This window comes from Spermophilus citellus (genome assembly GCF_964194105.1).
Source record: "Spermophilus citellus genome assembly, chromosome: 6".
Classification (NCBI taxonomy): Eukaryota; Metazoa; Chordata; class Mammalia; order Rodentia; family Sciuridae; genus Spermophilus; species Spermophilus citellus.
The window spans coordinates 130,383,730-130,396,550 of NC_138187.1; positions in this window are offsets into that span (position 1 = coordinate 130,383,730).

Below are 12,821 nucleotides of genomic sequence, written 5' to 3' on the forward strand. Positions count from 1 at the left end.
GCAAAAGACCTGTTTGGTGCTGGCACTGAAGGAGACCTTGGGTTGAGACAAGCAGGTAAGGAATCCATGTAGCAATGGGGTTCTGTATGAGGGATGGTTTGAGAGCCAGGAGAGGAAGTGTCTAATTCCACCTAGAAAGTTCCATGGAGAGGTGACTTGGGACTTGGGTCAGGAAAGACTTTGCTTATTCACTCTCTTTCTTTATCTTTTCTTTTTTCCAGTATCACACAGTATTGACCTCCTGTTGATCAATTTAAACTCAGAAACCATGGAAGCAAAAAAAAAAAACTGGATTTGGGGTCTGAGAACTGCAGTTCTAGAAAGCACAGAATCAGATGGCTCTGAATGAGTGCTCCAAAGAAACTCAGATTAGCCAGGACTTTAAAAGGGAAGGAGAAACTGAGGACCAAGGTAATTCTACAAGGTACATGGAAAGAAAGGTGTTGACATAGCAATGCTTTCCTTTTAGACTGTACATCATTGGGCCATTCATGACGGATTGCTGGGCTCTCTAGGTGTAAAGTTCATTTGTCATTTGTGAGGCCCGTTACAGCTGCAGCCTCCAACAAAAGGTGTTAATGGCTTCACAGCCTTGGCCCTGTTCAAAGGTTCTCATTCCTGTGTCATTTTCATGGCCAGTTTGAGAATGTCCTTTCCCAGGCAGCAGCCTAATAACATGCATAGGCCTGACCTCTAAGGCCTCTGGATTCCATTTTAAAATGTCCTTCAAAGGTCAGTTTTTATCCCAGTTTTTTTTTGGATTTCACATTCCTCTTGGAACCTTCCTCAAATAAATTCTATCTAAGCCCCATTTCCAACAAGGGCCTCATCTGCCTCTCTTTACCCCTACATGGTCCTCACAGAGTCAGCTCTTATAATCCACTAATTGCTCCTTTTCCTCCCCGACTGAAGCCATTTACACCTTGAGTTCTTAATGTGGGGTTGGTGTTTACCTACTTCTTAACTCATAATGCCTCGCTGAGAGCAGGTCCTGGATAAGTAGCTGGTGACTGGATTATTTGCACAACACCTTTACAATGACTTTTAGTTTTACATTTATATAGTTTATCTCCCAATTAAAACAAGTTCCTCAAGGGCGCTGGCTAATCTATTTTTCCCTTGTGTTATGTATTCAAATGTCACACACACTCACACACACACACACACACACACACACACACACACGGATTTAACCCAGGAACACTTAACCACTGAGCCACATCTCCAGCCCTTTTTATTTTTCATTTTGAGACAGGGTCTCACTAAGTGGCTGAGACTGGCTTTGAACTTGCAATCCTTCTGCTTTACTCTGGAGTCACTGTGATTATAGGTTTGTGCCACCATATACTGCTCAAATGTTTATTCTTGAGGCTGGAATAAAGCTCAGTGGTAAAGCCCTTGCCTGGCAGGCCCATGACCCTAGATTCATCCAAAAAACCCCACTAACACCAAATCTCTTCTTGGGTGGGGCATTTTGTAGTCATTTTTTAAAAATGTACTGTTGATGATTTATTTAAAAATTTTCTTGTGTAATAAAGCATATCTTTTACTTTTAAAGAGTCTATATCAAACTTTTTTTTTTTTTTTTGGTACTGGGGATTGAACCCAGGATCACTTTACCCCAGTCCTTTTCATTTTGAGATGGGGTCTCAATGAATTGCTTAGGGCCTCCTTAAGTTGCTGGAACTGGCCTGGAACTTGCTATCCTCCTGCCTCAGCGCTGGGATTACAGACATATACCAATGTACCACCATGTCCAACAATGTGGTCATTCTTAAATTTGAAAGGCAAAATCTTGGTTTGGGGGCTGGGGATATAGCTCAGTGGTTGAGTGTTTGCCTAGCATGCTGTGTAGGCTCCGGGATCCCCCAACACCTCGAAAACAAATAAAACAAAAACCCTAGATGATCCCTTAACTACCTTCTGATTTCCCTTCCTATAAATTGAAAGGGAATTGTCTCCATCTCTCAAAAGCTCCAGAAAGCAATCTGAGACCCCGAAATGTGGAACAACTGAATCACCGGAAAGAGAGAGTCTGCAGAAGTGAAGATCTGTAGCTCTGGAGACCAGTCAATTCATTGCTGTGAGGGCCAGCTCCCTCCGGAAGTGTATTTTGACCTTCCTAGGTTCCCTCTTTGGGGGCTCCCAACCTATCCCAGAGATAATTATCTGTTTACTTCTGCTCTTCCAATGCACAAACCTCAACATTGGGTTTATGCATTGCTGGGTGCCCAGATTTTCAACTTCCTGGTATACTGAAGTCCTGTGATTACATGTGGAAGTTGATAAGCAAAAACTCCATCACAGAGCTTGGCCCATCCTTAGGTAATCTGTGTCCTGGGAATAACACAGGAGAAGGTAAACAAGGTACTATAGCATAGAGGAAATAAAAGCCAGATGCCCTTACCCACCGAGATTCCTTAGGATTCAAACCCATTTTGTTTTTGTTAGTTTCTATTATAATTGAAAACCTTAAATATATATATATTTTTTCAAATGAACAAGGAGCTGTATCACCAGCCTAGAGGGGACTCACGGAGGCTTGGACTGATTATCATGCTTGGCAGGATCTTTGAAGTGACCACAGGCCTGTCCTTGGTCCCCAGGGCCCTTTGTGATTTCTGCTTCCCAGATTGGCAGGAGCAGGAGATTGAAGCCTCCAGTTTAAGGTCATTAAGCACATCCTGCAGTGTCTCTGGCCATTCTGGGGCATAAGGCCATCCCTCCCCCACTTCCGGAGTTTATCATCTCAGCTGCCACATCACTGCCCTGCTGGCCAGTTTGGAGAGTAGATTGGCAGACTCTGTTTGGAGTTGGTATGGGTGGCGGATAGCTTGTGCCAGGGACCACACCTGGGTAGCCAGGTGACCTACCACTACATGAACAGAAACAGCAGACGTGGGTGTGTGCATGAGGTGCCTCCTTTAACAAATATCCTGATAAGGCTGGGGTAGTCACTCAGTAGTAGAGCTGTTAGGTTGCCCAGCACGTGTGAGGCACTGGTTTCAATCCTCAGCACCACATAAAAATAAATAAAGTTCTTGTGTCCATCTACAACTAAAAAATATTTTTTAAAAATATCCTGATAAATTCTTTAGTGTTTAGTCTGCCTGGAAGGTGAAGGAAGTGGTCACTGCAGGTATCAATGAGGATAGGAAGGAGAGGAGGAGGTGAAATGACTCAGAAGCATCTTAGAGTTAGACCAGTGGCCACAAACATCCTGGTGAGATGGTGCATAATATGTGCTAGTGCTTAAAATTACCAGCTGAGTCAGGTGAAGCAGTGCACAACTATCCCAATGACTCAGGAGGCTGAGGCAGGAGGATTCAAGTTCAAGGCCAGCCTCAGAGACATAGCAAGGCCCTCTTCATCTTAGTAAGACTTGTCTCAAAATAAAAAATAAAAATGGCTGGGGATGTAATCTCAGTGATAAAGCAACACTGGGCTCAATCCCCAGTACCAGAAGAAAAAAAAAATACCAGTTGAAGCTAGCCTAACTTTGAGTGTCTGGAATTATCTAATGCAACCTCCCACTCACAAGCAGAACTCCATTTCCACCATCCCTGCCCGTAGCCACTTGGCCTCAGCCTGAGCATGCTGAGGCTCAGAGTCAGAGGGATTTAGTCCATGCTGTGAGGCCTGTAGAAAACTGAGCCTTAGGGTATCTCTAAAATGGAGAGAATCAGAGTCCCCTTACAGTGAGAAAACATTGCAAAAGTATATAACACAAGAGCTGATACATTGGGTTCCCATAAACCCCAGTTTTCATCATTATTATTATTAACAAAAGCACAAACAACTCTCCGTTTATGCACACTAGGACGGGGGCTACCAGAGTGTGCTCCTGAACCAGCAGCAGCAGCAGCAGCAGCAGCAGCATGTCCCTGGAAACTAGTTAGAAATACAAATTGTGAGTCTTGCCCCAAACCTGCTGAATCAGAGACTCTGGGAAAAAGGCTCAGAAATTTGTGTTCTAACAACCCTCCAGGGCATGCAGATGCAGCTAAGGTTCGAGATCACTGCTTTAAAGCTGCAAAGAAAAAGTCTAATTCTCATTCTGCAGAGAGTCACTCACCATCTGAAGACACTGTGTTCTTTGTTCCTAACATCATCTTCTCCACTTTCTTCAGCCATTCCTCATGAAGTGGGTAGTTCCTTTGTCCTTCTTATCTTGCCATCATGACATGCTCTGATTGTCTGTGACCCTTTCTTTACAAAGGGTGGCTCCCAGTCCTGCAACCCTGGACTCCTGTGGTTTGAGCAGCACTTAATGCAATGTTTTGTTTTGTTTTTAATTTTTACTTTTTTATTTGTTCTTTTTAGATATATATGATAGTAAAGCATATTTTGACATACTATACATACATGTCCGATTCATTCTACTGTCTTTCCTATTCCCATCCCCCATTCCTTCCCTTCATTCCCCTTTGTCTAATCCAATGAACTTCTATTCTTCCCTTCCCCTCCCTTATTGAATGTTAACACTCACATATCAGGGAGAACGTTCGGCCTTTGGTTTTGGGGGATTTTACTTACATGATATTGTCCGCTCCATCCATTTACCAGCCAAAGCCATAAAGTCATTCTTTTTATGGTTGAATAATATTCCATTGTGTATATATACCACATTTTCTTTATCCATTCATCTGTTGAAGGGCACCTAGTTTGGTTCCATAGCTTAGCTATTGTGAATTGAGCTGCTATGTGTCGCTACAGGATGATGATTTTAAGTCCTTTGGGTGCTTACTGAGGAGTGGGATACTGAGTCAAATGGTGGTTCCATTTCAAGTTTTCCAAGGAACTCCATACTGCTTCCCAGAATGGTTGCACCAATTTGCAGTCCCACCCTTAACGTATGAGTGGACCTTTTCCCCCACATCCTCACCAACATCTATTGTTACTTGTGTTCTTGATAATTGACATTCTTTCTGGAGTGAGATTGAGTCTCAGTGTAGTTTTTTTCTTTTTTTTTTTTTTAAGAGAGAGAGAGAGAGAGAGAGAGAGAGAGATTTTTTTAATATTTATTTTTTAGTTATTGGCGGACACAACATCTTTGTTTGTATGTGGTGCTGAGGATCAAACCCGGGCCGCACGCATGTCAGGCAAGCGTGCTACTGCATGAGCCACATCCCCAGCCCCTCTCAGTGTAGTTTTAATTTGCATTTCTCTAATTGCTAGAGGTGTTTAACATTGTTTCATATATTTGTTGGTCATTCGTATTTCTTCTTTGTGAAGTGCCTGTTTAGTTCCTTTGCCTATTTATTGATTGGGTTATTTATTTTTTGGAATTAAGATTTTTTTTAAGAGAGAGAGAGAATTTTTTAAATATTTACTTTTTAGTTTTCGGTGGGCACAACATCTTTATTTCATTTTGAGGATCGAACCCAGTGCCCCGCGCATGCCAGGCGAGTGTACTACCACTTGAGCCACATCCCCAGCCCTGGTGTTAAGATTTTTGAGTTATTTATATATCATGGAGATTAATGTTGTATCTGAGGTGCAGGTGGCAAAGATATTTTCCCATTATGTAGGCTCTCTCTTCATGTTCTTGATGATTTGCTTTGCTGTGAGGAAGCTTTCAAGTTTGATACCATCCCATTTATTGATTTTACTTCTTAGTGCAGTGGGCTTGCTGCCACCTTTCTTCTGCCTGCTCTGTGACAAACACATGACACACAGCAACCTTGTGTTTGCTTTTTGGATGGAAGTTAGACTTACCACAGAAAAGTGCACAAGTCTTAAGTGAATAAACTGGTGAATTTTTACATGTCTACCCACACATGTGACCACTCCTCAGATGGAGAAATAGAATATTTCTAGTATCCAACCCAGAAACAGCGGGGTGCTTGCTCAACATTATGCCCATGGGAACAGTAGTTTCTTCTCCTTTATTGTTTTCTCTTATGTGGACACATCACAATATATTTATCTCATATACTATTGATAGGCATTCAGATAGTTTCTAATGTGAAGTTATGATAAATAAAACTGCTCTAAACATTCACAAACTACTACTATTATTATTATTATTATTGGTGCTGGGGATTGAACCCAGGACCTCATGCATGCAAGGCAAGCACTCTACCAACTGAGCTATATCTCCAGCCCCGCCCTTATTCTTTTGAGTATATAAAAATGAAAGGAAATTGTCATGTTATAAATAGACCTGACTTTAGTGGATGCCACTGGTTTTCCAAAGTGGTTGGGTTCTGGCCATGCACCTAGCTGTGCCCACTCAGGGCCACCACTGGAGTTCCAGTTACTTTACTTCCTCGTTGACCCTTGGCATCATTGATCATGTTAATGGTAACCATCCTGTTGGGGTGCACCAGTGTCTCAGTGTTTTTCAGTTACATTTCCCTCGTGACAAATAAGGTTCAGTATCTTACCATATGCATCCATATTTGCATACTCTTGTTTGTGAAATGACCCTTCAAGTCTTCTGCCTGCTTTTTTTTTTAACATTTAAAAACATTTTAAGTGACACATAACGATCATACATATATTTATGTGTACAATGATCAGATCTGTATAATTGGAGTATTCATCACCTTAAACATTTATAATTTCTTTGTATTGGGAGCATTAAAAATCCTCTCTACTAGTTATTTTTTAATTGGACTCGGGGCACAGCTCACTGATAGAATGCTTTTCTTGCATTCTTGAGGCCCTGGGTTCAATCCCCAGCACCACAAATAATAATAATTGTCGGGCTGGGGATTGTGGCTCAGTGGTAGAGCACTCACTTAGCACGTGTGAGGCCCTGGGTTTGATCCTCAGCACCACATAAAAATCAATAAATAAAGGTATTGTGTCCAACTATAACTAAAAAAAAAATATTAAAAAATAATAATAATAATTGGTGTCCACAGTGATTACCCCATTGTTACCCCACTGTGTGACAGAACATCAGAAGTTATTCCTACTATTCCAACAATTAACCACCCTCTCTCTCACCCTTCCAAGCCTCTGTTAATGTCTTTCTATTCTGTAATGAGTATGAATGTATTTTCTTGGCAGCGCTAGGATCAAATCCAGATCCTTGTTCACACGAGACAAGTGCTCTACCACTGAGCTACATCCCTCACCCCAAGATCAACTTTTTATATTCTACTTACAAGTGAGAACATGTGATATTTATCTGTCTGTGTCTGACTTATTTCACTTAACATACTGTCCTCTAGTTCCATTCATGTTGGATAGGATTTCATTTTTTATAGCTGAATAATATTCTGTTATGTATGTGTACCACGTTTAGTTTATCTGCTCATGCATTGATGGATACCTTGATTGATTCCATGTCTTGACTGTTGTGAATAGTGCTGCAGTACACGTGGCAGTGCAGATGTCTCTTTGACATACTGACTTCCTTTCCTTTGGATATAAATCCAGTAGTGAAGTAGATAGATCAGATGGTAGTTCTATTTTGCAGTTTTTTTGAGGAGCCTCCCCATTGCTTTCTGTCATGAATGTACTAATTTACATTCCCACCAATAATGTGTATGAGTTCTCCTTCCTCCATTCTTGCCAGCATAGATTGTTTTTTATTTTTTTGGTAATAGCCATTCTTCCTGGGGTGAATGGTACCTTAGTGGCTTTGATTTTCATTTCCCTGATGGTTAAAATTTGATCTTTTTGTCATTGAGCTGTTTGAGTTCCTTACACATTCTGGTTGTTAATCCCTTCTCGGATGAATAGTTTGCAAATATTTGCTCCCATGCTGATAGTTGTCTCTTCTTCGTTGATTGTTTTCTTTTCTGTGCAGAAGCTTTTTAATTTGATGTGATGCCATTTATTAATTTTTGCTTTTGTTGCCTGTGCTTTTGGGGTTATATACACAAAAGTATTTGCCCAGACCAATGTCCACTGTTTTCTTCTAGTTGTTTCCTAGTTACTGGTCTTACATTTACGTTTACATTCATTTTGACTTGATTTCTTATTTTATTTATTTTTCAATGAAAAATTTAGAATTTTTATTCTATGCAATATAAAATAATATACATAGGTTTGAGACATGATTTCTTAGTTTTTACTTTAGTTAAAAGAAAGACAACGAGAAAAAGGTTTATAAATCTCTCAGTCCCTTTTATAAAAAGTTACTGTTGAAACCAACTGTTACTTACATGTACCACCACCAACTCTGGATAAAATATGAATTATACCTAGGAATTGGAATTTACCTAGATGAGCTCTGGCTGCTTTTTTTAAAATGCATAATTACTTCATAGAACACTGTTTGACTTGATTTTTAATGTGGTGAGAGATGGGGGTCTAGTTCCTTCTTCTGTATATGGATGTCCAATTTTCCCAAAACCAGTTATTTCTTTTAAGGAGAGAGAAAGAGAGAGAGAGAGAGAGAGAGAGAGAGAGAGAAGAGGAGAGGAGAGGAGAGGAGAGGAGAGGAGAGGAGAGGAGGAAAGAGAAGAGAGAGAACTCTTTTTATTTTGTTTATTTATTTATTTTTGGTACCTGGGATTGAACTCAGGGGCTCTCAACCACTGAGCCACATCCACAGCCCTATTTTGTATTTTATTTAGAGACAGGGTCTCACTGAGTTGCTTAGGGCCTTGCTTTTGCTGAGGCTGGCTTTGAACTCACAATCCTCCTGCCTCAGCCTCCCGAGCTGCTGGGATTACAGGTGTGTGCCACTGCACCGGCCCAAAACCAGATATTGAAGAGACTGTCCTTTCTTCTATGTATGTTTTGGTGCCTTGTTGAAATAAGCTGGCTGTAAATACATGGATTCATTCCTGGGTTCTCCATTCTGTTCCATTGGGTTTTATGCCAGTATCCTGCCGTGTGGGTTACTATAACTTTGTAGTATGTCTTTTATGTGTTTGTTTATAGGGTGGGGATCGAACCCAGGACCTCATGCATGCTAGGCCACTGAGCTGTAGCATGGACTCCATCTCCAATCCTGCAGTATATTTTGAAGTCAGGGATTGTGATGCCTCCAGCTTTGTTTTTTTTAGGGTGGGGGATACTGGGGATTGGACTTAGGGGCACTAAGCCACTGAGCCACATCCCCATCCTTATTTTGTGTTTTATTTAGAGACAGGGTCTCACTAAGTTGCTTAGTGTCTTGCTTTTGCTGAAGCTGGCTTTGAACTCGTGACCCTCCTGCCTCAGCCTCCCAAGCTGCTGGGATTACAGGCATGAGCCACACTGCCTGGCTATCCAGCCTTGTTCTTTTTGCTCAGGATTGCTTTAGCTATTTGGAGTCTTTGTGGTTCTATATGAATTGTAGAAGCTTTTTTTTTCCCCTATAGCTATGAAAAAAGTTGGTATTGTTTATAGGAATTGCTTCTGTCTACTTTTAATATTAGGTTGTCCACCTCTTTGAAATTTATTTAGGAGTTGTTGATATATTCTGGATCTGAGTTCTTTGTTCATTACATGGGTTGTAAATATTTTCTCTTTGAACATCGAGTATCTTAATATTCAAAAGGAATCCATGAGGTTGGCATGACTGTCCCTATTCTATGGATAAGGACACCGAGGCTCCAGAGGCAGAGTACTTTGTCCAAAGTCAAACAGCTGGTAAATGGTGAAGCTTAGTATCCTGACTCTAAAGGTGTCCAGGTGTCCTGACTCTAAAGTCAGGGTCCTTCCCATGAGACCATCTGTCCCTCACAGTCAGTTTACACTTAGGCACCTAAGACCAGTGTGTGAGCCTGTAGCTGTTTGCATTTCCCCCACAGGAATTGCTAGGAATCAAGTCTTTCTATCTTGTCTATGCAGCTGTTTTTTTAATCAAAATGCAGAACTTGATATATATATAAAATAATGGAAAGAACCTGGAGCTGGGAGTGAGACGCCTTGGATTTGGGTTCCGGCCATGCACCTGGCTGGGCCCACTCAGGGCCACTGCATCGACATCATGAGCCTCAGTGGAGTTTCCTCAATTGTCAAGGTTGATGTGGGATTAAATGAGAACATGTGCGGAACCCCTGATAGAACACTCCTTGTGGTGCTTAGCAGTAGCCCTTCCCTGCTCTGGAGTCTCATTTAAATAGTTTGGGCTCCTCTTGCCTGGATTCTGGCTCAGCCATGCCATAGAGGGCTCTCTCTCCAGCTGGGCATGTACCTCACGTTCATATGCGATGTGATGAATAGACACCCAAATCGTTGAGAAAAGTACTGAACACGATACGCCATTCTCCCAGTTTTTTTTTTTTTTTTTGGCACCAGTAGTTGAATCCAGGGGTGCTTGACCACTGAGCCACATCCTGGGCCCTTTTTAATATTTTATTTAGAGACAGGGTCTCGCCGAGTGGCTCAAGGCCTCAATAAGTGGCTGAGGCTGGCTTTGAACCTGCGATCCTTCTGCCTCAGCCTCCGGAGCTGCAGGGATTACAAGCATGCGCCACAGTGCCCACCCTACTCCTATTTTTTTATTAAACTTTTGGGACTCAAATGAACTATTCATTCTGTTGGGAGCCCCCCACACACACACTCAGGGCTGTGCCAAGTGCCTGCCTTGTGCTCCCTCCATTTCCTAACTTACTGCCCTCCCTTCGGATGATTAGCTGAGGTGTCCACAATGCAGCCTGAGGATGGAGATTAGTTTGCTTGTTCATTCTTATGTGTTGATTGCCTGGCACACAGCAGTCATGCAGAAAATAGTGGCTAAACAAGTATGCATTAAATATAGTAGTTAAACCACTATAACATTTAACTTATGAAACTCTGAGTCAAGAAATATTAGTGGAGGATTTCATGAATGATGTACAATTTGTCAAATCCTCAGGCCACATATTAGAATCACCTGCAAACTTTAAAAAGTCAGAATCTCTGGTGGGTGGAGTCCTGTGCTGGTATTTTGCAAAAGTTCCCTGGGCTTGTAATATGCACCTAAGGGTGGAGATCAGTGTTTCAGGGAACCACAGCCACTTCTGGATACCCTGTTCCACTTAGGTACATCATTAATGCCTTTATTGAATTACACTTGTGGTTTGTGTCTCACTTGAGTGTCCCTATGACATAGCTATGTGACTCTTGTTCCCTGGAGTTATAGGAGATGTCATTGCTGATGGATTCCCTTTATAAAGATGCACAAGAGACATTTCTTAGACATCAGCACAAGAAAAAGCTGTGATTCCCTCTGAGTGCTTATTTATGGATGCTGGGAATCATTTAGTTAATACTATTTTCCTAGCTTGTAATAACTTCTAGAAATCTCCCAAAGTTATGGTCCACCTTTACCACCTATGTAGAATTTTAGGATGTGTATGTTGTGGATTAACTGAGTTCCTCTAATTTCCTTTTCTCTTCACCCTCCTTTCTTCATCCCCCCCCCCGCCCCGTTATACTGGGTTTTTCTGTTTGTTTGTTTGTTTTTGGTACCAGGGATTGAACTCAGGGGCACTCCACCACTGAGCCACATCCCCAGCCCTATTTTGTATTTTATTTAGAGACAGGGTCTCACTGAGTCGCTTAGTGCCTTGCTTTCGCTGAGGGTGGCTTGAAACTTTCAATCCTCCTGCCTCAGCTCCTCAAGCTGCTGGGATTACAGGCCTGTGCCACTGTGGCTGGCATTATACTGCTTTTTGATTGACATTAATTCACATATCATAAAATGCATCCTTTTAAAGTGCATAATCTAGTGGATTTTAGTATATTTGCAAGATGTGGGGATTTATCATTCCTACCTAATTCCAGAACATTTTCACCACCCCCAAAGAAGCTCATACTCATTAGCAGTGACTCTCCAGTTCTTCCATCCCTTGCCCTACTTACTGTCTCTAAGGATTTGCATTTTCTGGAGGTTTAATATAAATAGAATCCTACAATGATGCTTTTTATGTCTGGCTTCTTTCACTTAGTATAATGTTTTCAAGATTCATCCGTGTTGTAGCAAGCATACATTAGCACTCCTCATTCCTTTTTATAGCTGAATAATATTTCATTGTATGGATGTACCACATTTTGCTAAACCATTTATCGACTGATCGATATTTGGCTATTATGAATTATACCACTGGGAACATCTGTATACAAGTGTTTAAATGACCAGGTTTCAATTCTCTTTGGTATATACTTAGAGGTGGTTTGATGGTTCATGTAGTAACTTTTTGTTTAGCCTTTTTGAGACCCTTTCCTCATTAAAATTATTTTTTGTCTTGTTGTATTGTACATATCTCTGTAATCCACTGCAAACCCCTCTTTTTGGAATGAAGCAGAGTATAAATAAAAATAAATCACAAAGCACTCCCAAGCCATCTGTTTAATAATCTGTGCTAGAATTTTGCCAGGATTCTATATTGAGCCATTTGGTCTATAGTTTCCAGAAATACCCTCTGTCTCCTTGTAAAAATCAGAACATTCGCTCATCCCCAATGCGTCTGAGTTGTTTTTCGGTCCTACCTGCAACGTGTTTCATGATGCTGGTGTCTAATTCATCTGAGTCTGGCCTCCAGACTCGGCTTCAGCCCCAATAGGCCTCACCAGCTACCCTCTCATCTGTCTTATGATGGGCTCAAATTTTTTTTTGTATCAAAATAATTCATGCACAGAGATAAAAATAAACTAGAACAGAGGAGCCTATGGAGATGAGTCCCCTACCTCATCCCTCCCCATCCCTAGTCTTGCTTCCCAGAGGCAGCTTCTAACTCTTTTAGCTCTTTATTCTGGGAACAACTTCCATATCTCAAAATAATATGCCTATGCTGCTGCTCCTTGGGTTTTCAAGCTTAAATATCCTCTATTGATTTATAACTATGAGAGATGAGGATTTAATTCATAAACATTATCCAAACAACCCTTCCACCTACCCCGCTCCCAATATGGTTCTGTTTTTATTTAGTTTTTATTTCTGTTTT